We start from the raw sequence: 27,138 nt of genomic DNA on the forward strand, positions 1-27,138 counted from the left end.
CAGTTTTCAATCTGGCAAGCCCCACTTCTGGTTATTTTAGCTTTCAACTTCCCCAAGTCAATTGTCAGTGATTCTGAGAAATGAAATCCAAAACAGCTGGAGAGGCAAAAGTTGAGAACCACTGCCCTGTGAATATTTATTCTCATCTCCCACTGAGTTCAATAGATCTTGATTGTATGTTTTGGAACTTAGCCTTAACAGATAAGCACCTATGATTACACAAAAAGATGAAATCTCTATTGTTTCAGAACCAAAAATGGAGCCACAAATGAGGGCCATTTGGGGGAACTAAACATACTTGGATTGTACCAGGAAATTAATACTTTGCCCCTTGGTGCTTTATTACTGTAAAGGAAGAAGATACAATACGATCTGCCTCCCTCCTGCTTCGCTGTCCCATTTTGCTAGATCTGGAAAGTACCTTCATAATTGGAATGAACTTTCATGGAATTGTTTTGACTTCCAAGAAAACTCGCTAGCAATTTGGAAATGATACTTTCATAAACACTACGTAAGCTATAGACACATACATACATCCTTAGCCTGTTGCCCCTCAAAAATTAAATATTAGGGTGAACTGTGTTAAGAAAAGCTACCTAAAAGGATAAGGAAGAAAAATAACTAATCTTGCGGCAGCTAAAGAACAGCTATGAGTTCAGGTGGGCAAGAGCCATGCATACAATTGTGGTGTCTCTATTTACCAAGGTCTCGATAGCAGACACCATCGCACTAAGCAACCAGAATTTCCCAGAAGACATCACAGCCCTGTTTCACCATTGGCTCACCACAAGCTACTTCCAGTGGGACAATGAATTCTACGTACAAACAGAAAGATGGAGTAGCCCCGGGGAGCCCTCTCAGCCCAGTCATAGCAAATTTCTACATGGAACACTTTGAAAAACAAGCCCTGTAAATGACAACAAAAACATCCACTATATCAATGGTTCTCAACCTTTCTAATGCCGTGACCCCTAAATAAAATTCCTCATGTTGTGGTGACCCCCTACTATATTTTCGTTGCTACTTCATAAATAATTTTGCTACTCTTATGAATTCTAATGCAAATATCTAATATGTATTTTCATTGTTACAAATTGAACATAATTAAAGCATAGTGATTAATCACAAAAAATATTTTTGGGGGAACATGGACAATAGATTATGGGATTTGCAGTACCTTCAACCAATTCAGCTCTGACTTCCACAAACCACTGAGATCCCCCACAAATTACAGGCCTGGACCAAACTTGGCACACAAAACTCCCATGACCAACAGAAAATACAGGAGGATGTTGGGAGGAATTGACAGTGATTTACAGGAGATGTAGTTCACCTACATCCAGAAAGCACCGTGAACCCAAATGACTATGGATCTGGACCAAACTTGGCATGAAAATACACCCAAATTTGAACAATGGTGGAGTTTGGGGGAAATTGATCTTGATATTTGGAGGTTGCAGTTGCTGGGATTTATAGTTCCTCTGCCATCAAAGAGCATTCTGAACTCCAACAAAATGGAATTGAACGAGCTTGGCATACAGAACTCACATAAGCAACAGAAATTACTGGGGAGTTTTGGGGTTATTTTCCTGACATTTGGGAGTTGTTGGGAGGAATAATTCCTCTGCCATCAAAGAGCATTCTGAAGTACAACAATAGAATCGAACCAAACTTGGAATACAGAACTCACATGATCAACAGAAAAACTGGATAAGTTTGGGGAATATAAACCTTGGCATTTTGGAGCTGATGGGATATATAGTTCCTCTGCCATGAAAGAGCATTCTGAACTCATGCAACCATTGAATTGACTCAAACTTAGCACAGAGAACTCCCATGATCAACAGAAAATACTGGAGAGGCTTGGGGAATATAGACCTTGGCATTTTGGAGCTGATGGGATATATAGTTCCTCTGCCATCAAAGAGCACTCTGAACTCATGCAACCATGGAATTGACTCAAACTTGGCACAGAGAACTCCCATAATCAACAGAAAATAGAGGCTTGGGGGGAAGTCTCCAAGGATGGCATTGAGGACGGCAGGAAGAAGTTAACTCACCTTGCAGGCCTGACCAGAGGGAAGTCTTCTTCCCCCTGCCTTTGCCTCCAAAGCTCCTCCTCCTGACTACCCACAAGTCTGTGGGAAGAGCAGCAGGAAGAGCCTGCCAGGAATGCCATGTGGCTGGCTCAGGGGGTAGATAGCCATTTTGGAGGGGGTGGGCCTAGCCAAGGCAGCTTCGCGACCCCCCAAAAATGGCCAAACAACCCTCCTTTGGGTCGCAACCCCCAGGTTGAGAACCGCTCCACTATATGGTTCAGATTTGTGGATGACACCTTCACCCTTTGGAGGCATGGAGGAGGAGAACTAAACAAGTTCTTGGACCACCTTAACAGCATCCACCCAAGCATCCAATTCACCATGGAAAAAGAAAATGAGGGAAAACTACAATTTCTAGATGTCCTGATCATCCACAAACCAAATCAGCAATTGGTACACACAGTTTACAGAAAACCTACACGCATAGATAGATACTTACATAAAAACTCCAACCATCACCTAGGTCAAAAAAGAAGCACACCTAAAGCCCAGGCAGACCGTGCAAAAAGAATCTGCGAACCCCACCTCCTCCAAGGTGAACTGAACCACCTAAACTGAGCTCTACAGGCCAATTGATAATTCACTACGGACATCAGAGGAGCTGCAAGAACAAGCCACAAGAGTAAAGACAAAGATCTACTCGGGGGAAAGTGTTCCTACCATATATCAAGGGAACCACTGACCGCATTGGGAGACTGATGAAAAAACACAGCCTACTATCTACAAGCCCACTAAGAAAATCAACAAATGCTTCATTCAGCAAAGGGCAAGAAGGATCTATACCACACTGGCTCCCACATGAGAAGTTTACAGTTGTTAATTTATCAGTTCCCTGCCATCCAGCTTCCAATCTAAAAAGAAGTGGCACACAAGGAAGAGGAAATTGCAGACAGAGAAGGGTTTATGTCTAGCAGATTCTGGCTGGTGTTGTTTCTCTCCATTGGGAAGGAAGAAGAGCCTAGGTATGATGGACCTGGCCTTTTCTGCTTCTGAAGCTACAGCAATGGGAGTGGGGATGGAGAAGAGTTTTTCATCCATTGCTGGGACAAGGCACAATGGACATGGTTGTTCCCATTCAGGGTTTCAGCTTAACCAATGATGTTCCCCTTCATCCTCATCTCTTTGCCACCATGTTTATTTATTTTATTTGTCTACTGGCATACAACGTTGCATAATTATTAAGAGTGCACCAAAAAAATCAGTGCGTAACAAAACCCCACATCCTTCAAATCAGTGGTTCCCAACCTTTTTTTGACCAGGGACCGCTTTGACCAACATTAGTACCAAAAGGGTTATAAATCAGTTTTTGGTCAAATTAGATTCGGTTTGGTTATTTGGGGTACAGATTCAGAAAATTGCATTGGCTAGACCACATTGGCCCTAGTTTCTGATATAGAACATATGCCATCCATTAGTCGGCATCTGCTCGCCCACATAAAACCATATTTAATAAGCCTCGGCACTATAAGAGGGTTTTGTGAGACCAGTCACTCTTGTTGCAACTGTGTAGTAATTATGAGGCTGAGGAACATATTTTAGTTCTTGCGGGTCACTGGTGGTCCACAGACCATAGGTTGGGAACCACTGCTTCAAATGGAGAAGGGAGAATGACCTTTTGGTATATGCACTTTAAAGAATTCCTCCTAGTAGTAGTAGTAATAATAATAATCTTCATTTATACCCCACCACCATCTCCCCAGCGGGCACTTGAGGTGACTTACATGAGGCCACGCCCAACAACATATTACAATAAAATAAAATAAAATAAAAACCAAAGTACAAGCAACAACACAGTAAAATACATAAAATATATGAGTACAGTAAGCAATATAACAATACAATACAAAATCATTCACAATCACAACGACAACAAGCGGGCCGCATGTGCAAGATAAAATACTAAAACCTCAGGGTGAGATAGGAATGTAATGGGAGCAGATTATTTGTGAGGGAGAAGCTCATAAAGAAATGGGGTCATACAAAACAGGCCTTCATACAAGTGGGGAGAAGTGTACTATAGAAACAAAAACTTTGAGGGGGAGCTACAGTGTATGGTTGTATGGCTACTCTCCAAAAGCGCAACAGAAAAGCCAGGTTTTGAGATTCTTCATGAAGGTTTCTAAGGTGGGGGCTTGCCTAGTCTCACCAGGCAATGAGTTCCAGAGTCAGGGGCCACAGAGGAGAAGGCTCTCTCCCTTGTACCCACAAGATGGGCCTGTGATAATGGCAGGGGCGAAAGGAGAGCCTCCCCCGAAGATCGAAGATCGAAGATCGAAGAGCTCAGGCTGATTCATGGAGAGAGATACGGTCACGAAGGTATGTGGGTCCCAAACCGTTTAGTATCATGCTGATGCCTCCCTCTTTTGTTGTAGCCTATTGATGCTCACTACCTCCAGACAGAAGGATGTGTGCAGTATGCAAGGAAACTTTTTTTTTTTTGTTAATCTGCTGAATTCATTTTATTTTTACTTATCTACTTGCTTTATTTATATCCTGCCATTCTCTCCATAGGGACCCAAGGCAGCTAACAATGACATGACACAATCCAATGACAATAACTTCAATCAGCCCATCACCTTCACTGGGGTAACAGCACAGGACACCCACAAAAGTTGGAAACTGCATATACTGGAGAAAACACCTCTTTATGAATCTATGAATCTGCCAGAAGTTGGTCATAGAATTGCACTGGAAGACCTACAAGGTAAAGGTAAAGATTTCCCCTGACATTAAGTCTATTTGTGTCTGACTCTGGGGGGAGATGCTCATGTCCATTTCTAAGCCAAAGAGCCGGCGTTGTCCATAGACACCTCCAAAGTCATGTGGCCAGCATGACTGCATAGAGCATAGTTACCTTCCCGCCAGATCTACTCACATTTGCATGTTTTCGAACTGCTGGGTTGGCAGAAGTTGGCAGAACAACAGGAGCTCACTCCGCTCCCCAGATCCAAACCGCCAACCTTTTGGTCAGCAAGTTCTGCTGCACCACCTGGGAGGGGGGGCTAGGATGAGACATATAAATGTCTAGAAAATAATATCTCTAGTTCCTCCAGTACAACTTGGCAGAACCCACGCTGAAGAACCCAGAGATTCCTAGAGAAAACATGTTAAAAATATCCATGAATAATCAAATCCGGAAAAGTAAACATGCAAATATGGAGGGCGAACTGTATTCTATATAAAAGGCTGCCCTCCAGTGGCCTTCTGAATATTGACTGTCTTTATATTTATTTATTTATTTATTTACAGTTCTTATATTCCGCCCTTCTCACCCCGCAGGGGACTCAGGGCGGATTACAGTAAACACATATATGGCAAACATTCAATGCCAGTTTGACAAACAACATTTAACAGACAAAGGCTATTTAACTTTTTTTTCTGGCCGCCAGGGGAGCTGCTGCTTTTCATCGTCCATCAACGACACCGATGAAGTTCTTCCGCATTCCACATTCCCCGGAGTCTTCTTTCTTTATGGCCTCATAAATTAGTTAAATTTATCCTCCCACACAAGGTGGTACCTTATTTTCCTACTTGACAGATGCAACTGTCTTTCGGGTTGCAAACGTCGACAATGGGCTACACAATGGCTGGACACCCACTCCAGCCCGGGCTGGCTTCGAACTCATGACCTTTTGGTCAGAGTGATCTTAATGCAGCTGATACTCAGCCAGCTGCGCCACAATCCCGGTGCTTTTGAGAGGAATATCTGAAACAAACGTAGAAGCATGAAAGTATGTAGCGATTCCCACATTATTATTATTATTATTATTATTATTATTATTATTAATGTTTATATATACCCAACTTTTTCTCTCCATAAGGAGACTCAAAACAGCCAACCCACAGGTACAAAATGCATCATGCTGGCTTCTGAGCATCAGAAGTTGTATTTTGGGACTTTTGGTTGCTCTAATAGAGGCATCACTATAAGATCACGCTTGGATTTGTATGGTCTTTTATTAAAGATGAGTCAATCTTTGTTGCCAGCTTTTGTGATGCCTAACATTTTTCTCCTCAGGTCAATCAGTCATGTCACAGTTATAATACAATAAATAAGCCATTTTTGTTTATATCCCTTTTTTTCTGGAAAAACACAGTGAATCCCACTTTTGCAGAGAAGGTGGCATTTAATTAGAGTGATTGATGCTGAAATGTATCAATAGTATTTTAAAAAATAGGGAATGTTACATTTATACCAAATGTGTTTCATTATTTATTTCATTTCAATTCATTTCTACTTTTCTCTCAAAAATGATATCTGAAAATGCTCATACCACGATTTAAAGAGTTAAAAAGGTATACAGATGAAATTGCAAAATGTTTAATGTTAAAACAATTACAATATTAAAATGGAATTGAATTATAAATTATTTAAAAGCACATCAATAAAGTACAGTATTCTTTGCCTTTTCTCAGAGCTGATACGTTGCTGAAAGCTTATCTGCATTGGAAGCAAATTGATTTGAAAATCTGAATTATTATAATACAAGGCAGTCAAACTGGCATTGCAGTAGAACCGTCACCTTTGGTAACCATTCGTAAAACATTTCATCTTTGGAGATGTTCCCTATCGCATGGCGCCAATAGCTCCCAGTCCCACAATATTCCCATCACCTACCTTGGTCTAATGGGGGCCTTCCACCTCTGTTCTGGCAAACTGGCAATAAAGTCACATCAGAGGTTGGGATTCTTCTCCTCTCTCCACACCATTTCCAAAGCTCACTATTTCTCATTTATTTCATACTAGCTTAGATACCTGATGAAGGTACCAGGTTAGTTATTTTCTAATGACAAATATTAGGAGCCCCTGGTGGCGTAGTGGGTTAAACCACTGAGCTGCTGAACCTGCTGATTGAAATGTTGCAGGTTTGAATCTTTGGAGCGGTGTGAGCCCAGCTTCTGCCAACCTTACAGTTCGAAAAATGCAGATGTGAGTAGATCAATAAGTATTACTCCAGTGGGAAGGTAACAACACTCCATGCAGTCATGCTGGCCACATGACCTTGGAGGTGTCTATGGACAACACCGGCTCTTCAGCTTAGAAATTGAGATGAGCACCAACCCCCAGAGTCAGACACAACTGGACTTCATGTCAGGGGAAAACCTTTGCCTTTTTGTTGTTGTTCATTCGTTCAGTCGTCTCCGACTCTTCGTGACCTCATGGACCAGCCCACGCCAGAGCTCCCTGTCGGCCGTCACCACCCCCAGCTCTTTCAAGGTCAGTCCAGTCACTTCAAGGATGCCATCCATCCATCTTGCCCTTGGTCGGCCCCTCTTCCTTTTGCCTTCCACTTTCCCCAGCATAATTGTCTTCTCTAGGCTTTCCTGTCTCCTCATGATGTGGCCAAAGTACTTCAACTTTGTCTCTAGTATCTTTCCCTCCAGTGAGCAGTCGGGCTTTATTTCCTGGAGGATGGACTGGTTGGATCTTCTCGCAGTCCAAGGCACTCTCAGCACTTTCCTCCAGCACCACAGCTCAAAAGCATCGATCTTCCTTCGCTCAGCCTTCCCGAAGGTCCAGCTCTCACATCCGTAGGTGACTACAGGGAATACCATGGCTTTGACTAGGCGGATCTTTGTTGCCAGTCTGATGTCTCTACTCTTTACTATTTTATCGAGACTGGACATTGCTCTCCTCCCAAGAAGTAAGCGTCTTCTGATTTCCTGGCCACAGTCTGCATCTGCAGTAATCTTTGCACCTAGAAATACAAAGTCTGTCACGGCCTCCACGGTTTCTCCCTCTATTTTCCAGTTGTCAATCATTCTTGTTGCCATAATCTTGGTTTTTTTGACGTTTAGCTGCAACCCAGCTTTTGCGCTTTCTTCTTTCACCTTGATTAGAAGGCTCCTCAGCTCCTCCTCGCTTTCGGCCATCAGAGTGGTGTCATCTGCATATCTGAGGTTGTTAATGTTTCTTCCAGCAATTTTCACCCCAGCTTTGCATTCATCAAGCCCCGCACATCGCATGATGTGTTCTGCATACAAGTTAAAAAGGTTGGGTGAGAGGATGCAGCCTTGCCGTACGCCTTTCCCAATCTTGAACCAGTCTGTTGTTCCTTGGTCAGTTCTTACAGTTGCTTCTTGGTCCTTGTACAGATTCCTCAGGAGAGAGACAAGGTGGCTTGGTATGCCCATCCCACTAAGAACTTGCCACAATTTATTATGATCCACACAGTCAAAGGCTTTAGAATAGTCAATGAAGCAGAAGTAGATGTTTTTCTGAAACTCCCTGCTTTTCTCCATTATCCAGCGGATATTGGCAATTTGGTCTCTCGTTCCTCTACCTTTTCTAAACCCAGCTTGAACATCTGGCAACTCTCGCTCCATGTATTGCTGGAGTCTTCCTTGCAGGATCTTGAGCATTACCTTACCTTTGCCTTTACTAATGACAAATATTAAAAGTACTGTAATCATAGTTTGTTTTGGAATTTTATGAATTGGCCCATTCAAAAATACAAAAGGGATATGGATAAATTACAACTCCCATCACCATCTATCATTGCCCCCAAAGTGCATCAGTATTTAAAGTTGGTCATGTTGAGTATGTGTGCCATTTGTGGTCCAGACCCATAGTGAGTTGGGTTCATAGTGCTTTTTGATTGTGGATGAATTGCAACTCCCATCATTCAGGGTCAATCCCTCCAAACCCCTCCAGTATGTTATGCTGAACATGTTTGGTATATGTGCCAGGTTGGTCCAGTTCCATTTCCAGTAGAGTTCACAGTACTCTCTGGGTGTGGGTGAACTACAACTCCCATCATCCAGGATCAGACACCACCTGTATGTAAAGTTGGTCATGGTGGGTATGTGTTCCAAGTTAGTTCCATCTTCTGTGGGACTCACAGTGCTCTCTGCATTGCCATATGTCATTGCCCCCAAAAACTACAAAGTGGGTATGTGAGCCAAGTTTGGTCCAGCTCCATTGCTGGCGGAGTTCACAGTGCTCTCTGGATGTGGGTGAACTATAACTTCTATCGTCCAGAGTCAATTATCTCAAAACTCCTCCAATGTTTTCTGTATATCTGTGTACCAAGTTTGGACCAGATCCATCATTGGTGGGAGCCACAGGACTCTCTGGATATGTTTTACACATGCAAACATAGCCCCATACATACAAACAAACATATTTTCACTTTTATTTTACATATAGATTTATGGTTTGCCTTTTTTATTGTTTATAAATGCTGTTTTAATGCTAAAATAGTTTAAAAATAAGGAACCAGACTCGTTTAGAAAGGCGGGATTATGAACATGTACAGAAATATGATTGCAGGACCAAAAAAATTGAATCCTTGCATTAATGAAAAGGTGCAAAATTGAAGATGTTCAACCTGGTATGCATCCACAATCTACATGATTGTAACAGAATAACACGTTGGTACGATAAAGTCCTAAATCCTTAACAATACAAATGTATCAAGTTCAAACATTATTGTTATTGTGTTCCTTCAACTCCAAATTTACATTTAAAAGATATGGAGACTTTGATATATGAGTAATCCTTGTGGGTCTTAAAATTATGCTATATAAATCTATTAACGACCACAAGCACCAAATTATAAGCTCTGAAGTTGCAATTATATCCACATTTGCATGAAAGTTAGGTCCTATTCAGCTCGATCAGATCTGCATCTCAAGCACAGTCAGCCTTCCACATTCACTGAGATTAGGGACCTCCGGGAAAGTGAAAAAACACAAATAAATATATTGCTTTTTTTACTTGAGACAACACATCTCTAGGAATTTCTATAATCTCTATGGATCATGGAATTGCAATGGAGGATTTATAGTTTCCTATCAAGGAAATCTCCAGAAATTTCCAGCTCCTTCAGCAGTGAACTGGAGGACCTAGAGTCCTAAAGCGAATATTTAAATCAAACCTTTAAAAGTCAAATCTACAAATATGAAGGGATAACCACATATAGTTTTGTACTGTGTATCTAAAAGCTAATAATAAAAGGGCCGCTGGATGGCAGCACATTACAAGGGAACGAAATAATGACTACATAAAAGGAAGAGCAGCAAGGAAGAGCTGTAATCCTTGAAAGTTTAACAAGTTATTTTTGGCATAAGGTTTATTGGATGGCAGCCCATGAAAGCTTGTGCCAAATCAAACTTGTTAGCCTTCAAGGTGCTGTAAGACTCTTTGTGAGTTTTGCTTGCAGTGGGCTAACACAGCTACCGCCCTTTGGACATGTTTGAAGAAGGATATAATAGTTTGCTGGTGTGAGAGAGCAGCTTAAGCTGCCAAGCCTGCCGTTGGCATCCACTCAACTTTGGTACCTGTGAGCTCAGCCCTTTTCGGTGCCAACTTTCAAAATATGTGTTAATGTGTTTGAATGGTTTAAGTGATTGTGAAACACCTCTTTAGCAGTTAAGATGCAATTAGCGGAGCGGTTCACAACGGCTGCAGCAGTTCAATTCCCATTAGATGAGCCTGAATTCCAGTACTATTATTGAGACGGGACCAACCCAAGATTTTGCTGCCCAAGGTTGAAAAGAAAACAGATGTACCTCTTTTCATGCGTCTTGGAACAGTTTCTCCCCGCAGAGATGTATTGTCAAAGGCTTTCATGGCCAGAATCACTGGGTTGCTGAAAGTTTTTTGGGCTGTATGGCCATGTTCCTCGCAACCTCTGAGGATGCCTGTCATAGATGCAGGCAAAGTGTCAGGAGAGAATGCTTCTGGAAGATGGCCATACAGCTCAAAAAACTTACAGCAATCCAGATGTCCCTCTTCTGACAAAGATACCTAGTAGCTTGAGTGGACATTTTAAAGCAACTCTTTCGCCTATGGCAGTACAAATAGAGTACTAAATTAAATAACAAACACTTACTTAGTTTCCAACAAACCCCTCAATTTCTGAGGATGCCTGCCATAGATGTTAGCAAAATGTCAGGAGATAGTTTCTGGAACATGTCCATACAGACCGGAAAACTCACAGCAACCCAGTAAATAACGAAAATGTTTTTGTGATGCATACATTTTGCTGCTGGTTGGCAGGTCTCTTGCTGCAGTAGTAGAAAAACATCTCTCTCTACATAATTTTGCCCTTTTGCCTTTACGTGCTCCCTCACTTTAGGGTCCATCTATACAACCATATAATGCAGTTTGGAACTCATATATATGGGACTCCTATCATGTAGATTAATTTCCTTGAACTGCATTCTTTTAGCCTACACTGACCATATAATGCTGTTTCAAACTGTGATATATTTGGGTGCTTCTAGACTGAAGAATTTCGTTATGCAACTGACTTGCCTCAAGCACAGAATTCTGCATGGTGTCCACCCTATATCTTCTATTTGCAACCATAACAGTCACTGCGTTGTGGTTTGAGCATTGAACTATGACCCTAGGGACTATGGTTTGATTCTACAATAGAAAAGGAAACCACTGGGTGGCCTTGAGTAAGTCATTCACTCTCAGCACTAGAAAACTCTTTGACAGGTTTATCTTAGTGATACAGTAAGTTGGAATCAATTTGAAGGCACACAACATGTTTTCCCCTTCTGTACTTTTTCTTACCAGAAACAAAAAAAATCGAAGATCGAAAGATTGAGTTTTTTATTTCAGCTGATAGCAGAAAAACCATCCAAGAAGCTGCGGTGGTATGACAGGTTAAATCCTTGTGCGGCTGAACTGCTGACCTGAAGGTTGGCAGTTCGATCGGCAAGACGGGGTGACCTCCCGTCTGTTAACGCCAGTTCCTGCCAGCCTAGCAGTTCGAAAACATATAATGTGAGTAGACAAATAGGACCACTTCAGTGGGAAAAGGCAAAGAGATGCTCCAAGCAATCTTGCCGGCCACACTATCAGGAGATGACAACGCAGGCTCCTCAGCTTGACCTGAAGGTTCGGCCACTCTTCAGGTCACTTCCCAGAAGCCGGAAATGAAAGGAGAAGCCTCTGCCTTTGCTTGTGTCTGTGTATCCCATTGTATATGTGTGTAAAGCCATTGAATATTTGCCTATGTATGTAAATGCTGTAATCTGCTCTGAGTCCCCCAGGAGAGAAGGGCGGAATATAAATAAAGTGCATTATTATTATGATCCATTGGGATGTTCCCCCAGAGAGCTTGGATGCATTGGGTCTTTTAGATGTAAGCTGGAGAAGGCATGTTGACTGTGGGATATTGGAAGTTGTAGTCCAAAAAATAAGCCTTCTCAAACTCTTGACACATTCCCCTGGTTTTATGCTCATCCTACATACAGTAAAATCACACATCCTCTCTATATGCTGTTAACTTCCTAGTCCTAGCCAGAATAGCCAATGGTTAGGCATATTGGAAGTTGTTTTTTAATATCTGGAGGGATACATGATTCCCAACCTGGTTTTAATACATAGCCTTCACACACATGTACTATCTAGCTGTCCTTTCATACTCTGCTTTAATTGTTAATACATGCCATGTCTGAATAAAGTCCCCAACGCAACCTATCCATTGGGACCCACAATCAAATACTGATTCTTTCTTTGTGGAACTGAAAATAATGAAAACACATCAGATTGTGTTGGATCAGAAGATTTTATTTAGCACATAGCTTTAGAAGATTTTAAATGAAGGCAAGCTGGCTCTCTTTTAGTCAGACAATAAAAATCCAAGGCTGGATCAAGAGCAGAGGCTGTGGTTATGATAGAGAAGGATGTGTTATCTGCTTGCGTTGAAGGGAAGGAGGGTTCTTTAAATCACTTCTGCCTTGGTTGAGAAAGGACATCCACACTGGGAGATAGCGTAGCACTAGGTGGGTCTCATCTCTGCAGGCCCACCCTTCCATCCTCTGTACCAGTGAGGACTACAGTTGACACTGGTACAAGGGTTGGGAGAGAGGGAAGGAGAGTTTTGGAGGCTCATTTCCTGAAGCAGCAGGTGAAATATTCATTCACGTTCCATTATCTGCAAAAAAAGAAACAGATAGAAAAAGGGGAGAACAGAGTTAGAAGAAGAAACTAAAACATCAAGGTTTCAAAGACAGAAAATTGCAGGCATGAACAGAGTGTGTTGTAGGAATTGGAACCAGGCAAGAGACAATGCAGAATCAGTCTTAGAATCCTAGAGTTGGAAGAGACCTCGTGGGCCATCCAGTCCAACCCCCTGCCAAGAAGAAGCAAAATTCCATTCAAAGCACCCCGACAGATGGCCATCCAGCCTCTGCTTAAAAGCCTCAAAGAAGGAGCTTCCACCACACTCAGAGGTAAGGAGTTCCATTACTAAACAGCTCTCATAGTTAGGAAGTTCTTCCTATTGTTCGGGTGGAATCTTCTTTCCTGTCGTTTGAAGCCATTGTTCCACATCCTAGTCTCCAAGGCAGCAGAAAACATGCTTGCTCCCTCCTCCCTATGATTTCCCTTCACATATTTACACATGGCCATCATATCTCCTCTCAGCCTTCTCTTCTGCAGGCTAAACATGCCCAGCTCTTTAAGCCGCTCCTCATAGGGCTTGTTCTCCAGACCCTTGATAATTTTGTTGCTCTCCTTTGGACGCATTCCAGCTTGTCGACATCTCCCTTCAATCTCACTATCAGGAAACTCTTCTAATGGTGAAATCTCTTTCACTGCCATTTGAATCCATTGCTTTTTTTCTGTGTGTCAAGAGCAACTTTAGAAACTGCAAGTCGCTTCTGGTGTGAGAGAATTGGCCGCCTGCAAGGACATTGCTCAGGGGACACCCAGATGTTTTTGATGTTTTACTATCCTTGTGGAAGGCTTCTCTCATGTCCCCGCATGGGGAGCTGGAGATAACAGAGGGAGCTCATCCACACTCTCCCCGGATTCGAATCTCCGACCTAATGATCTTCAGTCCTGCCGGCATTGCTTATGGATCATAACAGGGTATTTTAGCTATAACTGTACATCCCACCCCTCAAAATATCTTGATTTTGCAAGATGAGGATTCTACCCTTGTTGGGATTGTGCCAAGTGCTACAGAACCAGGATACAAAACACCAAACATCCTTTAAAATATTCCACAGGATCTTTTTACAAAACGGCCTTCCTGAAACTTGAAGGATTTCCTGTAAACATATGCTCTGGTCCAAGAAAATCAACTTGGAATATTCCATGCTAATGAAAAGTATAATGTCTAATTTTACACAAACAATTCATGGCTTTATGTAGTAACCAACAAAGTTTACCAAATACCACCCAATTAAAGGAAATCAACAAATTATAAGAGTTTGGCCCCTTTGAACTGGATTATATGGCAGTGTGGACATATAATCCAGATTATCAAAGCAGAAAATCAACATAATCTGCCTTGAACTGGATTATATGAGTCTACACTGCCATATAATCCAGTTCAAAGCATATAATGTGGATTATATATGGCAGTGTAGAAGGGGCCTTTGAGGCTGCAATCCTATAAATATTTAGAAATAAGTCCTCTTGAACTCAGTGGGATTGAGTTGACTTGTACAGAATTGGGTTGTTCATTAATTAATATTTATTAATGTTTAATCTCCATATAGCTCCCTTTCATACAGACACAGGTGGCTTCTTTTAAAGGCTCCTTCCACACAGACGTGGATTATCTGCCTTGATATTCTGGTTTATATGGCTGTGTGGAAGGGCTCAAAAAGTGCTTGTCGTGTGTAAATTTTAATTTGTTATATATCTCAAATAAAGTTTTAATTAAAAGTCTGATCAGGGCAGCCTTTGAATCAAGAACTTTCCATTAACTTGCTCTATCTGACCAATTACATATCATAGCTGTACTTAAAGAACAGGTTTATGTTCCAAGAAATATTACACAAATAACAGCAACCTTACAAAGGCTGTTATCTCCGGAAGATCATGTTTTTCATCCAAAATCATATCCAAAAGCAAGAGACACATGACATCCTATTGCCTCTAGCCCTGTGTTTCCCAACCTGGGGGTCGGGACCCTGGGGGGGGGTCACAAGGGGGTATCAGAGGGATCGCCAAAGACCATCAGAAAATATAGCATTTTCTGTTGGTCATGGGGGTTCTGTGTGGGAAGTTTGGCCCAATTCTATCATTGGTGGGCTTTGGAATGCTCTTTGATTGTAGGTGAACTATAAATCCCAGCAACTACAACTCCCAAATGTCAAGATCTATTTTCCCCAAACTCCAGCAGTGTTCACATTTGAGCATATTAAATATCCATGCCAAGTTTGGTCCAGATCCATCATTGTTTGAGTCTACAGTGCTCTCTGGATCATAGAATCATAGAACCATAGAATCAGAGAGTTGGAAGAGACCTTATGGGCCATCCAGTCCAAGATGTCTGTGAACTACAACTCTCATACTCAAGGTCAATGCCCACCAAACCCTTCCAGTATTTTCTGTTGGGCATGGGAGTTCTATGTACCAAGTTGGTTTAATTCAATCATTGGTGGAGTTCAGAATGCTCTTTGATTGTAGGTGAGCTATAAATCCCAACAACTACAACTCCCAAATGACAAAATCAATCCCCCACAAACCCACCATTATTCGAATTTGGGCGTATTGGGTATTTATGCCAAATTTGGTCCAGTGAATGAAAATACATCCTGCATATCATATAAATACATTAGGATTCATAACAGTAGCAAAATTACAGTTATGAAGCAGCAACAAAAATACTGTTATGGTTGGGGGTCACCACAACATGAGGAACTGTATTAATGGGTCGCGGCATTAGGAAGGTTCAAAACCACTGCTCTAGCCTATACAGTGTTGCCAAAATGAAGATCACATTGCCAACTGGCTTGGAAAGCTTGCATGGTTGGAAATTCCTTCTAAATGCCCAGAATAGCGGACATTTTCCCATTAATGAGACTGAAACCAATTATTCAATTTCACCCACCTGTCGCCCAACAGGAAAGTCAACAGTGACCAGAATGTACTTTCCATTAAAAAGCCCATGCACACAGAAGCTTTTATCGTCTTTTTGTCTCACATCAGTACTGGTCACGCATGAATGCAAAGCATGTTGGAGAGAGATGCAAAGGTTTGCCTCCACTGAGCTTGTGGCTAAGGTGTGATGTGAAAAGAGGACTTAAAGAGTTCCAGCTGCCTTGCTATGCTGCACCACCCCACACACCACACCTCACGTGTGAAAACACTTTTTGCAAATGCCGTACTTCTAGGTGCACAGATTCCTGGTGTGCCTTCGACCAAGAGCTCGTTCACACTACAGTATTATAGTGCTATGATTCAACTTTAATTGCCATGGCAACAGTACATGAAATCAAGGGATTTGCACCTGAGCAAGGAGTATTGGGACTTCCCAGCTTGCAAGCTCTAGTGCAGGCATGGGCAAACTTGGGCCCTCCAGGTGTTTTGGACTACAACTCCCACAATTCCTAACAGCCTACCGGCTGTTAGGAATTGTGGGAGTTGTAGTCCAAAACACCTGGAGGGCCCAAGTTTGCCCATGTCTGCTCTAGTGCCTCACTAAACTACAAATCCCAAATTTCACAGGATGCAGCCAAGGCAATTGAGAGTGGAGTCATACGGTTATAACTGTCTACTGAAGTTATGGAAATTTGCTAATCCATCCTAGTATTGTCTATTCTGAGTAGCAGAAGCTCTCCAAGATTAGAAACAGATATAAGTCATCAAAGAGTCATCTTTATCATCAGGAAAAGGTAGCACAACTGGTATCATGAAAGGAGAGATATTGTTTTCCATTTTGTACAATTATATTTTTACTGCTAAGTAAAAGGAAGATGGAGATTTTCTGCTTCAGTTTCCAAAAATACAGTGTTGCCTCACTTATCGCGGGTGTTATGTTCCGGGACCACTCGCAAAGTAGGGACTCTATCTATCTATCTATCTTAGCCGTCCTCTGCCACACGTTGCTGTGGCCCAGTCTGTGTATATGTATTTTGTGTGTATATATATTTGTATATGTGTGGTTGCGCGTGTATATATATATGTGTGCGTGTGTGTGTATGTGTGTGTATATATATATATATATACACACACACACACACACACATATACATATACATACACACACACATAATTTTTGGTTTTTGGCTTTTTAAGTCCCTTCTGCTGTGTTTTTCTGTGTTTTTATGAGTGTTGGTCACTTGTTGGCCTGATAGGTGTTATTGTGTCCAAATGTTAATCCCACAAACGAACATTACATATATCTATATAAATAAAAATGTAATGTTTGTTTGTGGGATTAACATAACTCAAAAACCCCTGTATGAATTGCCCTCAAATTTGGTCACAAGGCACCTACTAACCCAAGGAGTGACCATCACTCAAAAAATTAATTTTGTCATTTGGGAGTTGTAGTTGCTGGAATTTATAGTTTACTTACAATCAAAGAGCATTCTGAACTCCACCAATGATGGAATTGAACCAAACATGGCACACAGGACTTCCGTGACCAACAGAAAACTCTAGAACGGTTTGGTGGGCATTGACCTTGAGTTTGGGAGTTCTAGTTCACCTACATCCAGAGAGCACTGTGGACTCAAACAATGATGAGTCTGGACCAAACTTAGCACGAATACTCCATATGCCCAAATATGAACACAGATGGAGTTTGGAGGAAATAGACCTTGACATTTAAGAGTTGTAGTTACTGGGATTTATAGTTCAACTACAGTCAAAGAGCATTCTGAACCCCACCAACGACAGAATTGGGGCAAACTTCCCACACAGAACCCCCATGAACAACAGAAAATACTTAAGGCCATCCAGTCCAACACCCTTCACCAGGGCAAGAAAATGTAATTAAAGCCCTCCTGACAAAGAGCCATCCAGCCATAGATATAGATAGATATATATAATTCATACACAGAGAGATATAGTATCATAGATTTAAAAGTGAACCCTAAAGAAGGACAATTAAATGTCGCATGCTCCAGAGTAGGCAAACCAGACAATCTCCACATCAACACTGACAAAGAAACAGCAAGAAATACTGTTTACCCACAAGCATAAAATAATTACATATACAGGGTTAGTCAAAATGCATAGGCCAATAAGCCATTCAATTGAATGGCTTATTGGCCTATGCATTTTGACTAACCCTGTATTAGAAACCAAGACCTTCTCATTACTGTATTTTCCAGATCACCAAACTGGGCCACAGCAAAGCGTGGCAGGGGATGGCTAGTGCGTGTGTGTGTGTGTATCTCGATCGCATTCCGAAGGTGAGGCAGAAGTGAGGAAAGATTTAAAGGCACCGTACACTTTTTTTTTTTTTTGCTAACTATAAGGAAGGGGCTATAAGGCCATGATTTACATACTGCTTTGTATCTCCTCTCTCTCTATTTTATGATTGGCTGCCTCTCTCCCAAGGGGGAGGTGAAACCCCCTTCCAAACTCCATTGTTGTCAGGAGGCAAAAACCCGCGAAAAGCGAACCGTGAAGTTGACCTGTTCGGAATTGTGGGAATTGAAGTCCAAAACACCTGGAGGGGTGAAATTTGACCATGCCTGGGCTAGCCTCTTTCGCACAAGAGACTGTAATAAAACTAGTTATTGCATGACCGCTTTACTCAAGGAGACAGGATGTAGTATGCTGCCCTTCTTCTCTTCTTTGTGGCTCCTCACAGCTTATTTTTAGCAATGCATGCAAAGGGTGAGCAAAATCCACACGAGATGCAAAAGTCTTGCAGAACCAGGGGCAAATAGGGTACCCCAATCAATTACCCCCCAAAACAGAGCAGCCTTCGCCTATTCATCCTTTTCTTGAACTTTCCAGACGAATACAGACGTGATGTGGCAGATTTGTGGCTTTACTTTCTTAAACTTTAAGGCAGCCACTGGAGACTGTTGTTAAAATATGAACAAGCAGCACTAAAGAGAAAAGGGTTGCTGGGTCAGTCGGGTCAACCAACTTCTCCCATTTCCTCCACATTAAAAAAAAGATCAATGTCTGGGAACATTCCTGAAAAACAAAGAAAAACTATGGCTCTCCAAATCCACAGCCGCCACGACCTCAAAAGCAGCCATAAACTCTGTGGGAGAACATTTACAGTCACCAACGCTCATGCCTGTGCTCTTCTTGTTTAAAGTTTAATAGAAGTTTTAAGACTGAAGCCAAGTCAGTGGCGTGGATTAAGATTAGAAAATGCCCTATGAAGAAGGAGGGGGAAAGCGGTCAAACACTGTCTCCCCTGGACAGTATTGATTCTTTGAGTTTCCCACTGCCACTCCAGATTTTGACACTGAACATGAATTTCAGTCACAGGACTTCCAAACCACATTTTTGGACATTGAACCTAAAAGCATCTTCAATCCCAGGCCTTCCAAATTGCATCAGAAACTAATGAGCCAATATGTCCCAACCTGTTCCAGTTGGGTACAAACTGGTATGGCTTTCTATGAAGGATATAATTTTCAGGGAAAACTTATAGATTTTAGGATACAAAGAAGCTACTTAAGTTGAAACTACTTCCAGATTGAAATTGCTAGAAGGCCTCCATTCTATGCCACTCTACCTATTCATCTCTATCTATCTATCTATCTATCTATCAATCAATCTATCTATCCAACCAAAAGTCGCAGGTTCGAATCCAGGGAGCGGCGTGAGCTTCCGCTGTCAGCCCTAGCTTCTGCCAACCTAGCAGTTCAAAAACATGCAAATGTGATTAGATCAATAGGTACCGCTTCAGCAGGAAGGTAACGGTACTCCACGTAGTCATGCCAGCCACATGACCTTGGAGGTGTCTATGGACAATGACGGCTCTTCGACTTAGAAATGGAGATGAGCACCACCCCTCAGAGTCAGACACAACTGGACTTAATGTCAGGGGAAAACCTTTACCCCTATCTATCTATCTATCTATCTATCTATCACGGTAATTAAAATATTTATATCTCACCCTCTTGCTAAAGATTTCAGGATAAACAATAAAACCAACCTGGCTAATTGAGACTGTGTGTGTGTGTGTGTGTGTGTGTGTGTATGTATGTGTGTGTGTGTGTAATATAACAATCGGATTAGTTTAAAAGAGAGTTAACATTTACACCTATGGAATTACATGATAGTAATTACTTTCATGGAATTACATGGGGCCGCAGTGGCACAATGGGTTTAAACCATTGAGTTGCTGAACTTGCTGACCAGAAGGTTGGCGGTTCTAATCCACGGGACAGGGTGAGCTCCTGCTGTTAGCCCCAGCTACGACCAACCTAGCAGTTCGAAAACATGCAAATGTGAGTAGATCAATAGGACCACCTTGGCAGGAAGGTAAACAGCACTCCATGCAGTCATGCCAGCCACATGACCTAGGAGGTGTCTATGGACAATGCAGGCTCTTCAGCTTAGAAATGCAGATGAGCAAAGCACCACCCCAAGAGATGGAGATGAGCACAACCCCGCAAAGCCAGAGATGAAGGGAAACACTTTACCTTTAACTGTGTATCTGTGTTTCATTGTTGAATGTTTATCTTGTGTCTGTATATGCTGGAATCCTCCCTGAGTCCCCTCAGGGAGATAAGGTGGAAAACAAAGTGCTGCTATTATTATTATTATGCTAGTTGCACTAGAGAATGCGTATTCTGAATTGTTAGTGTTATGCAACCAGTTGTGAATATGCCAGTGTGGCTGCTTCTTTTCCCACTGAGTAGATTGCCCAATGGCAAACATGTGATAAATCGTCAAATCAGAAAAATTGGAAAGGCCCAGTTTACCTGTCCAAACGTATCTCCCCCTACAAATCACCTAGGACCTTAAGATCATCTGGGAGGCCCTGCTCTTGTTCCCACCGCCATCGCAGTCACATTTGGTGGGGACAAGAGACAGGGCCTTCTCCATGGTGGCCCCTCGGCTGTGGAATTCCCTCCCTAATGAGGTTAGATCTGCCCCCTCCCTCCTGACTTTCCGGAATAATCTTAAATCCTGGTTATGGGTTCAGGCGTTCAGAATAGTTTGTTTACTGGGAAATACAATATTTATTGAACCGGACTTGGAGTGCTTTGGATGACGATTTTAATTCTGGTGATTTTAATCTGGCAAGCGGGTTCTTAATGTATATTTAGAATTATTTTAATTTTGTGGATGTATTTATTATGTGTTTTATATTATGTTTGGCACTGAATTGTTGCCTATTTGGAAGCCATTCTGAATCCCCCCAAGGAGGTCGAGAAGGACGGGTTATAAATGTTTTAAATAAATAAATAAGGGACCATCTAATCCAGGAATCCTCAAACTTTTTAAACAGAGGGCCAGGTCCCTGTACCTCAAACTGTTGGAGGCCGGATTATAATTTGAAAAAAGCATGAACGAATTCCTATGCACACTGTACATATCTTATTTGTAGTGCAAAAAAAAAACACCCCTATTTAAAAACAATACAATAATTAAAATGAAGAACAATTTAAACAAATATAAAGTTATTAGCATTTCAATGGAAAGTGTGGGCCTACTTTTGGCTGATGAGATAAAATTGTTGTTGTGTGTTTTCAAGTTGTTTCAGACTTAGGTTGACCCTGAGCAAGGGCCGGGTAAATGACCTTGGAGGGCCGTATCCGGCCCTCAGGCCTTAGTTTGAGGACCCCTGATCTAATCCAACCCACTGTCAGACAGGTTCAATAATAAAGCTGAACTTCAGACTTTCCCACAAATACCAGTGAAGCAAGTTTTGAATAGAAACCTATTTAAAGAAACCTCAAAGTTTACAGAAGTGTATACCTTTAAGATGGCAATGTGACCTGAGCATGATCTGTGTGCATGGAATGCAGAGGGGTAAATGGAAAGGAATCTAAGCGAGTGAAGAAATGTGAGATACAAGACAGAAAGGGAGCAAAAAAGGAATTGAAGGAGAGAGAAGACAGTCCCGTCCCCCCAAAACCTTGGCATCTTGTTTTTTAGGCCTGTTCCTGGGGTTATTTGGGGGCACTGATTCGGAAAATTGCATTGGATAGACCACATCAGCACTAGTTTCTCAGATATGGTTATGACTTCTTTTTAAGGGCAAGCAGATGGCAACTGGTAGATGGCATATGTTCTGTATCTCAAAAACTAGAACTCATAAGGGGGGAAATGGTGCCTTTCTTTGAATCAGCCCATCAAATATATCCAGAAATAGGGCTAACATTTGGGGCACCAAAATGTGTGTTGGCCAGTATAATGGATAGATAAGTCGCATAGCTGGGAAAAGCTATCTTTCTAGCAATGCTCACAGAATCCACTAGTCAACGTGTCCACAAGGAGTTTTAATCTAAATAAGTAACTTTTCCAAAATCAATGTAAGTGAGCCAAACACAGATTTAGCTGAAGCTTTCCCAACCTTGTAACTTCCACGTGTGTTGGGCTACAACATGCTGGATCGGGATAAGAATGAAATGATTTCATACACAGAGTTAGAAAACATGTGACTGATGAGAGAGATTTCACTCTCTTTCCCCTGCTAAAAATTAAGCCTTACAGTTACATTAAGTTACATGGCAGTGAGTCTAACTGGCCTCAAATGCATTTACTTCCAAATTATGGTACTGATCCGACTTACTTCCAAATCTTAGGAGCTTCCATTTTGATTGGAGCAGCCCTCCTGGAAAATTGAGGTTTTCTACACTGCTATCTAATCCAGATAATCAAAGTAGATAATCCACATTGTCTGCTTCGAACTGGATTATGAGTCTACACTGCCATATAATCCAGTTCAAAGCAGATAATTTGAATTTTATATGGCAGTGTACAAGGGGCCTCAGTTGTTGTAACCTTTTATATCAATGCCATACTCTAATTTTCCTATACTAAATCACCCCATGAAACTGATATGAGCCCCACTTCAATAATTTTTGAGAAACTGCAAGTCACTTCTGGTGTGAGAGAATTGGCCATCTGCAAGGATGCTTCCAAAGGTAATGCCTGGATGTTTTAATTATTTGACCATCCTTGTGGGAGGCTTCTCTCATGTCCCCACATGGGGAGCTGGAGCTAACAGATGGAGCTCAGCTCGCTCTCCCCAGATTCAAACCACTCACCTGTCAATCTGCAGTCCTGCTGGCACAAGGGTTTAATCCATTGCACAACCAAATGTGCACATCATATGTAGTTATATATGTGAATACTTGCACTGTATTAGAAAAAAAAAACCCCACAAGACTGCCTCCTGTCAGGAAACAGATTTTTAAGATTTCCCATTCCATGCAGAAGTCAAATGTGTTTTATTTGTCTGTGCACATGCATGCATACACACATTATTTGTTACATTTATATCTCAGTTCCCGTCTAAGGAGATGAAGGTTGCATGTGTGGTCCTCCTACCCATCTTCATCTTCAGAGCAACCCTGCAAAGGATCTTAGGGTGAGATAGACCAAGGCCCATTCTACATAGGGATAGGAAAAGGTGGGGTATAAATAGGGTAAATAAATATAATCCAGATTATCAAACCAGATAATAGGGTAAATAAATATAATCCAGATTATCAAACCAGATTATCCAGAGTATCTGCTTTGAACTAGATTATATGAGTCTACAATGCTATATAATCCGGTTCAAAGCAGATAATCTAGATTGTATACGGCAATGTAGATAGGACCTCGGAGGGAGTCCTAAAGGGATCTACTGTTTCCATCTCACTGGACATGCTCAACATCTGAATATTGCAAAAAAAACAAACCAAAAAAACCCCCACCACAAATGTTCCCCATTTCCTCCTTATCAGGAAATTGATTTTTGGGTTTCCCACCACATAGGGGAAGTAAGTGAGGCACGCAACAATACATTTTGCTTTGTGTTGTCTTTTGCTATTTATTCAAAACGCGGTGTGGAAATTTACCAAGCTCAAGCAAAGCTTTCCAAATGAGACCCCTTCTACACTGCTATATAACCCAAATTATCAAAGCAGATAATCCACATTATCTGCTTTGAACTGAATTATATGAGGCCCCTTTTACACTGCATATAAAATCCAGATTATTTTATTTCAGTGGTTCTCAACCTGTGGGTCTCCAGATGTTTTGGCCCTCAACTCCCAGAAATCCTAACAGCTGGTAAACTGGCTGGGATTTCTGGGAGTTGTAGGCCAAAACACCAGGTTGAGAACCACTGTTTTATTTGAACTGGATTATATAGTAGTATAGACGCATATAATCCAGATCCAAGCAGATAATGTAGATGATCTGATTTGATAATCTGAATTATAAGGCACTGTAAAGGGGGCATGAGTCTACACTGCCATATAATCCAGTTCAAAGCAGATAATATAGATTATCCACTATGATAATCATAGTAAAACCCTTGGATATATGGTAAGTTTTTGTTCTGTGGTTCATCATAACTTTGGCTCTCAACTCTGTATCTCTGAAAGCTCATAAGGTCTATGTGACGTTGCACGATTTACTAATGATTGCATTTTGACACCGCTTGAACTGCCCTGGCTCAGGCTAGATCTTGACTGCCCTTGTATCCCAGGATCCTTATCCCAGATTATCTGGCAGTGTAGGTTAGTAAAGGTAAAGGTTTTCCTCTGACACTAAGTCCAGTCATGTCTGACTCTGGGGGTTGGTGCTCATCTCCATTTCTAAGCCAAAGAGCCGGCGTTGTCTGTAGACACCACCAAGCTCATGTGGCCAGCATGACTGAATGGAGCACCGTTACCTTCCAGCCAGAGTGGTACCTATTATATTATATTATAACTTATAATATTATAATGTAATGCAATATAATACTAATAATACTAATATGATATTATAATTATATACTTTTATTACATGTAATATTACTAATAATATTACAATATAATGGTATAGTACAATATAGTAATATTTAATACTGATATTGTACTATGCTAATAATATAATATATATTGTGTGTGTGTGTGTATATATATATATCTTGGAAGCCTCTCTGAGTCCACTTCAGGGTGAGAAGGGCGGCATATAAATAGCATAAATAAATCTATATAAATAAAAATGTAATGTTCATTTGTGGGATTAACATAACTCAAAAAAACCGCTGGACAAATTGACCCCAAATTTGGACACAATACACCTATCAGGCCAACGAGTGACCATCACTCATAAAAACACTGAAAAACACAGCAGAAGAAACGTAAAAAGCAAAAAAAAAAAACCACATTACAACACATGCGCAAAACCACACATATACACACACATACATATACACACACAAAATACATATACACAGACTGGGCCATAGCAATGTATGGCAGGGGATGGCTAGTCTTCTATATAAATAAAAATGTAATGTTCGTTTGTGGGATTAACAGAACTCAAAAACCACTGCACAAATTGACAGCAAATTTGGACACAAGACACCTAATACCCCAATCTATGTCCTTCAATTAAAAAAATGATTTTGTCATTTGGGAGTTGCTGGGATTTATAGTTTACCTACAATCGAAGAGCATTCTGAACTCCAGCAATGGTGGAATTGAACCAAACTTGGCATACAGGACTCCCCTGATCAACAGAAAACACTAGAAGGGTTTGGTGGGCACTGACCTTGAGTTTAGGAGTTGTAGTTCACCTACATCCAGAGATCACTGTGGACTCAAACAATGATGGATCTGGACCAAACTCTACACAAATACTCAATATGCCCAAATGTGAACACTGGTGGAGTTTGCGGAAAATAGAATCTTGACATTTGGGTGTTGTAGTTGCTGGGATTTATAGTTCACCTACAATCACAGAGCATTCTGAACCCCACCAACAATAGAATTGGGCCAAACCTCCCACACAGAACTCCCATATGTGCCACAGCAACGTGTGGCAGGGGACAGCTAGTATCTAAATAAAAATGTAAAGACCTCTGAGGATGCTTGCCATAGATGCAGGCGAAACGTCAGGAGAAATGCCTCTAGAACATGGCCCTATAGCCCGAAAAAACCTACAAGAACCTAATGTAATGTTTGTTTGTGGGATTAATGTAACTCAAAAACTACTTGACGAATTGACACCAAATTTGGACACAATACACCTATCAGGCCAACAAGTGACCATCACTCATAAAAACACTGAAAAATATAGCAGAAGAAACTTAAAAAGCAAAAAAAAAACCCACATTACAACACATGCCACAGCAATGTGTGGCAGGGGACGGCTAGTCTTAGATAAATAAAAATGTAATGTTCGTTTGTGGGATTAACATAACTCAAAAACTACTTGACGAATTGACACCAAATTTGGACACAATACACATATCAGGCCAATGAGTGACCATCGCTCATAAAAACACTGAAAAACACAGCAGAAGAGACTTAAAAGCCAAAAACAAAAATTTCATTACAACACATGCACTAAACTACATATACACATATTCACAAATATATATACACACATACACACACATATACACAGACTGGGGCACAGCAACACGTGGCAGGGGATGGCTAGTAAATAAATAAATATCAAGGCAGGAAATCCCACAGTATCTGCTTTGAAGTGGACTATATAGCAATGTAGACTCAGATATCTCAGTTCAAAGCAGATATTGTGAGATTTCCTGCCTTGATATTCTGGGTTATAGGGCTGTGTGGAAGGGCCCTTAGTGCTGTGCAATTACTAGAAGCACCACCCCAAAAACACAGTGCTCAGAACCCCCTGCTCATCATTCTCATCATCAACAACAACACAGAGCACCCCTCTTTGGCTCTTCTTACCCTGTCTGCCTGTGTGCCTGGCTTCTTCCTGCCTTGGGGCTGAGTCTCCTCGCAGGCTTTGCAGCTCAGCCCTTTAAAGCCCAGCCTCCTGCCTTTTGCCTCTGGCTTCTGGACCCACTCGAGACCAGGGGTGTGGCGGGAAGCCGGGTCCTGCCAGGGCTTCCTGTCGGCGGGGAAGTGAGCTCAGAAGCCCACGGATGAAAGCTCCCGCTCCAGCTGTAAACAGGAAACAGCAGCAGAAGCTAAAGAAGGGGAGGGGAGTGGAGGGGGGGGGGTCTCTATGGGGAGGGAGGGGGTCAAGGGCAGGGCAAGAGAAACAGGATGTTTGTTTAAAGGGGGCAATTTAAAGCACCCAGGAACTTGATGGGATGCCTCCAAGCCCCCCTATGGGTTTTCTTAAGGTGCATAACGTTAAAGCGTTCTCAAACTGCATTAAAGTTTAATGTAGATGCACCCTCTTATACCCCACTGTGGCCCACTCTGGTGGTGA

The 27,138-nt window shown here is 41.6% G+C and overlaps 1 long non-coding RNA gene across 1 annotated transcript; it reads right to left on the reverse strand.

The window, feature by feature from the left end:
* Positions 1 to 12,609: 12,609 nt before the first annotated feature.
* Positions 12,610 to 26,873, reverse strand: LOC132779433 (uncharacterized). The gene is made up of 2 exons (XR_010910084.1): positions 26,649 to 26,873; positions 12,610 to 12,997 (listed from the first exon to the last, which is right to left on the reverse strand). It is a non-coding gene; the product is annotated as an uncharacterized lncRNA (long non-coding RNA).
* Positions 26,874 to 27,138: the final 265 nt, after the last annotated feature.

This window comes from Anolis sagrei, chromosome 6 (assembly GCF_037176765.1).
Source record: "Anolis sagrei isolate rAnoSag1 chromosome 6, rAnoSag1.mat, whole genome shotgun sequence".
Classification (NCBI taxonomy): Eukaryota; Metazoa; Chordata; class Lepidosauria; order Squamata; family Dactyloidae; genus Anolis; species Anolis sagrei.